This window comes from Trichosurus vulpecula, chromosome 1 (assembly GCF_011100635.1).
Source record: "Trichosurus vulpecula isolate mTriVul1 chromosome 1, mTriVul1.pri, whole genome shotgun sequence".
In the NCBI taxonomy this organism is placed as follows: Eukaryota; Metazoa; Chordata; class Mammalia; order Diprotodontia; family Phalangeridae; genus Trichosurus; species Trichosurus vulpecula.
The window spans coordinates 476,773,548-476,783,789 of NC_050573.1; the positions used below are offsets into that span (position 1 = coordinate 476,773,548).

The 10,242-nt window shown below is 35.5% G+C and overlaps 1 pseudogene; it reads left to right on the top strand.

The window, feature by feature from the left end:
• The first annotated feature begins 317 nt into the window (after positions 1 to 317).
• LOC118840105 lies at positions 318 to 7,664 on the top strand (annotated as a pseudogene).
• Positions 7,665 to 10,242: the final 2,578 nt, after the last annotated feature.

The following is a 10,242-nucleotide window of genomic DNA, read 5'->3' on the forward strand; positions in this document are numbered from 1 at the left end:
ACCAGGAATAGTATGTCTTGAAGTTACATCCTTGAGCCAACTTAGTGTTGACAAATCCTAGATTTAAAATTCTTATTTTTTGCTTTAGGAGTTAATATCTTAAGACATAGATTTTTGTCAGCCTCAAGGCTAACAGCGGCCAGTGTTTTTCTGGATTTTAAGTGAACTATCATGTATTCACTGTATATGTGTAATCACAGAATGTGATTATTTTCTTAATTTCTAATGATTGATTTCTGCTCCAAGATTGATTTAAACTAGAAAGGATCAATAATATAATATTATATGCATTTGTTATTAACTGTTATTGTAACAACATGAGAAAAATAGCCACATTTAGCTCTAAGGTAAGATTCGTGATTTGTGGAAAAATCTCTTGAGAGTATAATTTGATATTGTTCTGAGTTTTGATTTCAGGTATGATTGTCTGAACTTTCATTAAGTCAATAATCCACCACTTAAGGGAAATGCCATATGCTACTGCAATCTGACAACTGCTACAGGTAGATGTCTATACCTGGGAAGGTTGAGGGGGTAACCTCACAAATACAGTGGTAGGATATTCTTGACTCAATTTCCTCACTGTGCTTTTCCTTCTGAACAAGAAAATTTTCCTCTCGGTTAATTCTGAGCCTGGCTAAGATACCCTGTGAATAATGTGGTACTTTGCTGTATTACTGGCTTCAACTATTACCTGGAATTAAACAGCACTAAGGAAGCTTTATCCTGTTAAGTCTATGTCATGTCAGTCTGTACTCTTTAAAGGATAGTCTTGATATTGTTATAACCATGTCCTTTCTCCTGTTCATAGCAAATTTCTATAACAAGGGGAGGCAAACTATGAAAGTTTTTATATATGATAAATCCTGTTGTTGCAATACTGAACATATCTGAGTTACTATAATAGAATGCAATATGAAAGACCTTACTGTTTTTAATTTTTCTATTCTGAATTTGAGAAGTTAAGGAGGTGAATAGAAATTTAGAAAAGGTAGATATGATAGACCTCTGGAGAAAACTGAATGGAGATAAAAAGGAAAATACTTTTTTCTCAGTGGTACATGGCACATACTCAAAAATTGACCATGTACTAGGGCATAAAAATGTCACAATCCAGTGCAGAAAGGCAGAAATAGTCAATGCATCCTTTTCAGATCATGATGCAAGAAAGATTAATAATAATAAATATAATATATAACATAATATAATAGTAATAAAGAACCATAGAAAGATAGACTGAGAATTAATTGGGAACTAGATACTCTAATCCTAAAGAATGAGTGAGTCAAAGAACAAATCATAGAAACAATTAACAACTTCATTAAAGAGAATGACAATAATGAGACAATATACCAAAACTTACAGGATGCAGCAAAAGCAATTCTTAGGGGAAGTTTTATATCTCTAAATGCTTACATGAATAAAATAGATAAAAAGGAGATCAATGAACTGAGCATGCAACTGAAAAAGCTAGAAAAAGAACAAATTGAAAATCTCCACTTAAATACCAAATTAAAAATACTGAAAACCAATGGAGAGAATAATAAAATTGAAATCAAGAAAACTGTTCAACTAACATATAAAACAAAGAGCTGGTTTTATGAAAAAACCAATAAAATGATAAACTTTTGGTCAATTTGATTTAAAAAAAGAAAGAAGAATACCAAATTACCAGTATCAAAAATGAAAAGGGTGAATTCACCTCCAGTGAAGAGGAAACAAAAACAATAATTAGGAATTTTTTTGCCCAATTGTATGCCCATAAACTTGACAACCTTAAGGAAGTAGATAAATATTTACAAAAATATAAATTGCCCAGGTTAATAGAAGAGGAAGCAAAATGCCTAAATATCCCCATCTCAGAAAAAGAAATTAAGCAAAGCCATCAATGAACTCCCTAGGAAAAAATCTCCAGGAGCAGATGGTTTTACATATGAATTCTATCAAACATTTAAAGAACAATTAATTCTCATACTTTACAGACTATTTGGGAAAATAGGTGAAGAAGGAGTCCTACCAAATTCTTTTTATGGCACAAATATGGTACTAATACCTAAACCAGGAAGAGTCAAAACAGAGAAAGAAAATGATAGACCAATTTCCCTAATAAATATTGATGCAAAAATTTTAAATCCTCAGCATTCCTATACATTACGAACAAAGCCCAACAGCAAGAGATAGAAAGAGAAATTCCAATTAAAGTTACTGTAGACATTATACAATATTTGGCAGTATACCTGCCAAGACAAACCCAGGGCCTATATGAACACAATTACAAAGCACTTTTCCCATAAATAAAGTCAGATCTAAATAAATGGAAAAACATCAGTTGCTTACGTTTAGGCTGAGCTAATACAATAAAAATGACAATTTTACCTAAATTAATTTATGTATTCAGTGCCATACCAATCAAACTACCAAAAAATTATTTTACAGAGTTAGATAAAATAATAAAAAAATTCATCTGGAAGAAGAAAATGTCCAGAATATCAAGGGAATGAATGAAAAAAATTATTTTATTATTATTATTATTAAACTGTATTATAAAGCAGCAGTCATCAAAACTACTTGGTACTGGCTAAGAAACAGAGTGGTGGATCAGTGGAATAGGTTAGGTACACAAGACACAGTAGTCAATGACTCTTTGGTAAACCCAAAGAATCCAACTTTTAGGTTAAAAATTCACTATTTCACAAAAACTGCTGGGAAAATTGGAAAATGGTGTGGCCAAAACTGGGCATAGACCAATATCTTATACCATATACCCAAATAAAGTCAAAATGCATTCATGATTTAGGAATAAATGCTGATACTATAAGCAATTTGGGAAAGCAAAGAATAGTTTACCTGTCAGATTTATGGGAAAGGGAAGAATTCATGATCTGACCAGAGATAGAGAGCATTACAAAATACAAAATGGATAATTTTGGCTATGTTAAATTGAAAAGTTTTTGTATAAACAAAGTCAATGCAACAGAGATTAGGAGGGAAGCAGAAAATTGGGGAAAAAAAATCTTTACAACCAGTGCCTCTGATAAAGGCCTCATATCTAAAATATACAGGGAACTGAACCAAATTCATAGGAATACAAGTCATTCCCCAATTGAGAAATGGTCAAAGGATATGAACAGGCAGTTTTCAGAGGAAGAAATTAAAGATATTTATAGTCATATGAAAAAATGCTCTAAATCACTATTGATTAGAGAAATACAAATCAAAACAACTCTCAGGTACTACATCTCTCCTATCAGATTGGCTAACATGACAAAACAGGAAAATGATAAATGCTGGAGAGGATGTGGGAAAATTGGAACATTGTTACATTGTTGGTAGAGTTGTGAACTGATCCAGCCATTCTGTAAAACAATTTGGAACCATGCCCAAAAGGCTATAAAAATGTGCATATCTTTTGACCCAGCAATATCCCAAAGTGATCATACAAGTGGGAAGTGGACCGTTACGTACAAAAATATTTATAGCAGCTCTCTTTGTGTTGGCAAAGAATTGGAAATCAAGGGGATGCCCATCAATTTGGGAATGACTAAACAAATTGTGGTTTATGAACGTAATGAGGAGTAGACAGACTTCATTATAACTTGGAAAGACCTATATGAACAGATGCTGAGTGAGGGGAGCAGAACCAGGAGATCATTATGCATGATTACAGACACATGGTATCTCTAAGGACTAACTTTGATAGACTTGACTCCTCTTATCAATGCAAGGTTCAAAGACAGCGCCAAAAGACTCATGATGGAAAAAAGCTATGCACATCCAGAGAAAGAACTGTGGAGTCTGAATGCAGATTGAGGCAACTATTTGCTCTCTTTTTTTTTTTCCTGCTTTTTTGGTTTTGTTTCTCCTCTCTCGTGATTCATTCCATTGGCTATAGTTCTTCTTTACAACTGGACTATTATGTAAATAAGTTCAATTTGAAGGTAAATATAGAACCTACATTGGATTACATGCTGTTCTGTGGGGTAGTGGGGAGGAGAGAGAGGGAGAGAAAATTTGAAACCCAAAAACCTATGGAATTGAATGTTGTAAACTAAAACTTAAAAAAATAAATTTAAAAAAAAGAGTCTTTGGAACAGCTTGTAGAGGATGGAATTAGCTGAGAATATGGAATAACTCATCTCTCAGATCTGTTCCAGACTTCTCTACTTCTACCTCAGCAGCCTTCTCACTATCAAAGATACCTCTATTCCATCTTCTTATTGGTGATTTCCACCCAGCAACCTTCCATTGAGGAAGTATTCAAGTCATTGAAGTCACTCATTCCTCTCTCAGTTCCTCTCCATTAGAATATAAGCTCCTCTAGAGCAGGGACTTTCTTTTTACTCATATTTCTAGTCTCAGTCCATAATGCCTGCTACTGAGTAAGCACTTAGTTCTCTCTCTCTCTCTCTCTCTCTGTCTGTCTGTCTCTTGTGCACGTGCATGTGTGTGTCTGTCCATCTATCCCTTTATCTATCTATTAGTAATAAGATTTCTGTGGCTTTTCACATATTTTCAATAGGCTCTGTGGACTTAAATGCGACACATTTTATATTAGCACATTCATTATTTATTTAATAATTTCTTTTATCATTTCCACAAAATAGAAGGTTAGGCCAATTATACAGGTGATACTGATGTTTCAGTCATAGATGGACTCTGAGTACAATTGATAGATATGCTCCAGGGAAATGTCTGCCATGACAGTATGCAGTTACTGGTTCAGAATAAAAGCAAGTCCTACTTTTGCAAACTTGTTATGGTTTCAATTCTTCATAGACTTCTAGGCAATGAATTATCTCTTCCTGTTGCATTACTTCTCTCTGAACACTATTTCTAAAAATCATAAATGAAAACTATCCAGCTCTATTAGAATTAGGGGACAAAATAAAGATAGGAAGAACCCCCCTTTTACCTCATGAAAGAACTAAGTCCTTGGAACGTCATAGACAAAATCTAGAGCTCCTACATCGAAGAAAAATATGCAGCATGAACCCAGAATGGAGCCATTAAAGTGCCAAGGCATCATTCAGTGTCACAAAAGACTTGGTAGCTTCCACACTAAACAGGGGGAAAAATCTATAGACTTCAAACCAAAATAACTTACCCTGTAAAGCCGAGCAAAGTGGGAAAAAGCAATTACAATTGAATCCACAAGACGTGAAAGGAAGAAGCCCAACATGAGTTATGAGTTAACAGTCAGAATGTGAAGTCATAACACCCTCACTCAGCACCCTTCCCCTACCAGCCTCTGCTCTCTGACAAGATGCACCTATAAAGACTTATATGAACTGATGCTGAGTGAAGTGAGCAGAAAAAGGAAAACATTGTGCACAGTAACAACCACATCGTGTAGTTGATCAACCATGAAAGACTTAGCTCCTCTTAGCAATACAATGATCCAAGACAGTTCCAAAAGACTTATGATGGAAAATGCTATCCACTTCCAGAGGAAGAAATGATAGAGTCTGAATGCAGATTGAAGCATACTACTTTCACTTTCTTTGCCTTTTTTCCATTTTTTTCCTTTTGTTCTGTTTCTTCTTTCACAACATGCCTAATGTGGAAATATATTTAACATGATTGTATATGTATAACATATCAGATTGCAGTCTTGGGGAGGGGAAGGGGATGGAGGGAGAAAGAAAAATTTGGAATTTAAAATCTTACAAAATATATGAATGCTGAAAATGTAATTGAAAAAAAATACAATAATATTTGCCAAAAGAAAGACTTTCTCCTGGATAGCTGAAAAATTTATTGTTTATTATATTCTTGCATATGTACATGCTAAAGTCAGTTGTTTCTACATGATGAAAGAATACAAGTGTTAGCACCCTCTAATATTTGATATACTCAGGAAAACTGTTCAAGACTACACCCTAGTGACGGTTATTAAAGTTAACCTCCTTATGTCTTGAGTTTATTTTGTTTGTTTTCCTGGAGGTGATCAATGGATTCTTTTGACTGCTCTGTATTCAGAAATTTGGGGCAGGTTTCTTGTATTATTTCTTGAATCGTGGTATTTATATTTTTTAACATGTCATTTACTTCTGGGAGGCCCATGATTCTTAAATTACCTCTAATTCATCCAGTCTTTAAAATCAAAGGCTTTTGCTTTTATAGAGATTATGTGTCATTTTTTAACAATGGTTTTTAAATTCACTTTTTAAATGCAACTCAATTGTACATTATAAGTGTAACTTCAAAATAATATAATACAATGGCATATTAATGTTATAAATATACAAATAGAATGTGAGCCCCTAAGAGGGCAGAGATGGTTTTTGGTCTCTGTATTCCCACCATTTGCAGAGTGCCTGGCGCATATAATTCAAAGGAAGTTTGTTCTTCACTTACGCTCAACTACCATTCACTAATACCATCCTCAGTGCTTAAGATATGCTTATATACAATCCATCCCCCTCCCCAAATCCATTCATTTGAGTGGGCAATGGGCATCAAATTCCTCAGGAATGGAAAATTTTTTAGGGGTGAATGGATGAATCCTGTGACATTCCCATTCACCAACCACATAAGTAGCCCTGGTCCTTTCCCAGCTAAGCTCATGAGAAGTTTATCTACTTACAGATGATCACTGGTACATTACAATTTTTGGCCCATTAGTCATTTTTATTTGCTATTTTTTCTACAGCTTTATAAATCTTGCTTTAAATTGGTGGGAATCAGAACAATGATTTCTGTTTCTAAATAATTCTGTTAGGCCTTCCTGCAGTGGGCAGGCTGGGAGGGGGCCTGGCCCTGGCCACAGCCGTGTGGGCCCGCAGGCTGGGCTGGCAGTCTTTTTCACTTTCCTTCTCTCGGGCTGGCATGCTGGCAGGCGGCGAGCTCTGAACTTGAAGCTGGCAGGTAAGGGGCAGCGGTGGCCGCAACAGAGTGTGAGAAAGCCAAACCTCCCAATGGAGTTATAAGCAGATTGATTCATTCAGAAGTCTCAGAAAGCCCATTCACACAGAGAAGCACTTCGGCTCCTGTGATTCTATTTTGATCCATGAAGGTTCTTCTTGTACAAACAACTCAACATCGGTAATGATCGCCCAAAGTATGACAATCAGGTTCATGAGATAAATCCATCAGAAATGTTCCCACTGGACAATACATTAGAGGAAATTATATTTAACCTGGTTCCTGGACTATGAGAACAGAAACTTGAGCATGAGACAGAATTTTGGAAGAAAAACAAGCCTCAAGAAAATGGACAAGATGAAACTTCAGAAGCTGACAAACCCAAAGTAGAAGAAGGTAATGAAAATCAAGATGATAAGGACTATCATAGAAGTGACCCACAAATTGCCATCTGTCTCAATTGCTTACATAATAATGGGCAATCAGGGGACAACGTGGTAAAGGGTTTAATGAAGAAATTTATCTGCTGTTTACACATGAGACTGTGGAAACTATTAAAAGATTTCTAAGTTTAAAGTTGAAGCTTCCAAGTTCTTATGAGCTGGATGTACTATGCAATGGTGAATTATGGGAAGGACCACACTATGGAATTCGTCTATATGAGAAGATGGTGACTAAGAGATGAAAATTTTTGGTGTCTGAACTGCTCAGCTTTGCAAGTCTGCTCACAGGATGGCCCTTTTTTTAATCAGTCTTACCCCATGGTAGTACAGTATCAACCAAGAATTGATTTTGGTTAAACCAAAGGACGTAAATCCCACGAAGAGGAATCCTGCATTATTTGTTTACCTATTGACAGATTGCACAATGAATGCATGTGTTAGACTAGGGGGACACAACTTGAATTTCAACATGCAAATACGAATATTGTCTTTCTTTAAATTGTCAACTGCATCTTTGTCATTTCTATTGAGAACAAACCAAGTGCCATTCCGCTAGTGAAATCTCTGCATAAGCTACTAATGCTGTCCAACCATCACATTGCAACTCATAGCTCAAATCAGTCCAGTGTATCACTAAGATTCAATCGGCTATCTTGCTCACCTATTCCAAGGCTGTACTAATACAATGTTGGTTACACTAGGAAATGCCAGTGCTTAGTCTTTACGGTGTTGCATTTTTCACATATTTACTATTTTATTGATTATTGTTAAGATAATAGTACTGTATGAGAACTTAATGATTATATTTTGGAATTATAGAAAATATACTTAGAAAAGTGGTTAACATGCTACTGTACTGTTCTTGTTAAAAATTCCTATGTGTACAAATAGAGTTTCCTCATGTACAAGAGTCCTTTTATTCAGTGAATTTTAATTATTCTTCAGATAACATTAAAACAGCATAATTATAGTAAAAAAAAATAGTTCTGTTACTAGGGTGTAGCGATGAGCACTTCTCAGGATAATGTGCTTAGTCCTCTTACTACTTAAGGCCTTATGCCTGAATGCCTACCTATTCCTCCGTGAAAGTTCCCCTCAACCCCTATTCAACAAACACCAGTGACTCCTTATTTCCAGGATCAAATATAAACTCCTCTGTTTGGCTTTTAAAGCCTTTGTAATCTGGCTTTTTTTCTACTTTTCTAGTCATCTTCCACTTTTTTCCCCTCCATGTACTCTTAGATCCAGTGATATTGGCCTCCTTGCTGTTCCTTGGACATAATACTCCATCTCCAAACTCTGGGGCATTTTTACCGGTTGCCCTATGCATAGAATGCTTCCCTACTTGTCTCTGTTTCTTGATTTCTCAGGTTTCCTTCAAATCTCAGCTAAAACACCACCTTCTGAAAGAAATCTCTTTATCTTAATGCTAGTTCCTTTCTTCTGTTGTAGAGACTGATAGCACACTCCACCTCTGTGATTCTTCCATTACCCTGCTGCAATAAGTAACAGATGTTGGTTCTGCCCAGCCTTGTGAGTAGAAGGGGAAAGAGCCTTATTTGCCTTTGCACGGGACAGCTCCTAGGTAAGGGAACCCCAAGACTGCAGAGACTCTGTAAGGAGCTCTGACTCTGCTTTCCTCCAACTTTATAAAAAGTGACAGAAGATGAATCAGCCCAGTCAAAGAACTAAAGAATAGAGAGAATTTCATAGCATGTGTAGTTCCACTAGGCCCTATCTAGGAATCCAGCTGAAGCTAGTCCTGGATCCACAAAAATTACTTGGGGTAGGGACCGATACTAGTGAAAAGTAATTTTCTCAATGCTGAAATACTATTTTTATCCTAGGGGCAAATAAAGAAAAAGAAATCATGAAATAGATTCCCAAGACAGCATGGAACCATAGGAGATTCCAGAATGGCTCGAAAGAGAAATCACAATCTTGAGAGAAAAAGGGAAGGGAAGAAATAGCAGAAATTGTAGTTTACATAGCAGAACAGAAAAAATTTAATCCACAGTGGCAAGTCTTTCAAAAGGAAAAAAGAATGACAGAACAACAGATTGGGAATACAAATATGTCCTACTGTGAAAACTACAAATTCTGCTATTTCCGGGTTTTTCTGAAGTTCCTCTGCTCATCATTTCTTATAGCACAATAGTATTCCATTACATTCATATAACCACAACTTGTTCAGCTATTCTCCAATTGAGGGTCATTCCCTCAATTTCCAATTTTTTGCCACTATAAAAAAAGCTGCTATAAATATTTTTGTACATGTAGATCCTTTTCCCTTTTATATGACCTCTTTGGCATACAGACCTAGTAGTGGTATTGTGGGATCAAAGGGTATGCACAGTTTGATTGCTCTTTAGGCATAGTTCCAAATTGCTCTCCAGAATGGTTAGTTCAGTTCACAATGCCACCAACAATGCATTATTGTCCCAATTTTCCCACATTCTCTCCAACATATATCATTTTCCTTTTTTGTCATACTAGCCAATCTGATAGGTGTGAGGTAGTACCTCAAAATTGTTTTAATTAGCATGAGAAACTCTTTCAAATATAAAAGAAAGGAAATCTGAATAACATAAGCCAATTCTGTACCCAGTAGAAACCCCAAGGGAGAATGAATAATATCTTCCAAAATATAAAGAGCTTTAGATGCAACCCAAAATAACATGTGCGCAAATCTGAACCTAATCATCAATGAAAAATAAATAAAAGAGAGGCATTTGAAGCAATCCTGCAAAAACAAAACAAAACAAAATTTAGAAATGATCGGCTTATTCAATTTGTGAATACTCTGAACGGAAACACAAGAAAGGTGAATAAATACAACTACCAGGAAAAGAATAAATGATAAAATAAATCACCCCATATCTCAATATCATTTAAAAAGAAACAGAGAAAAATCACCTTTTAATTACCAGCACTC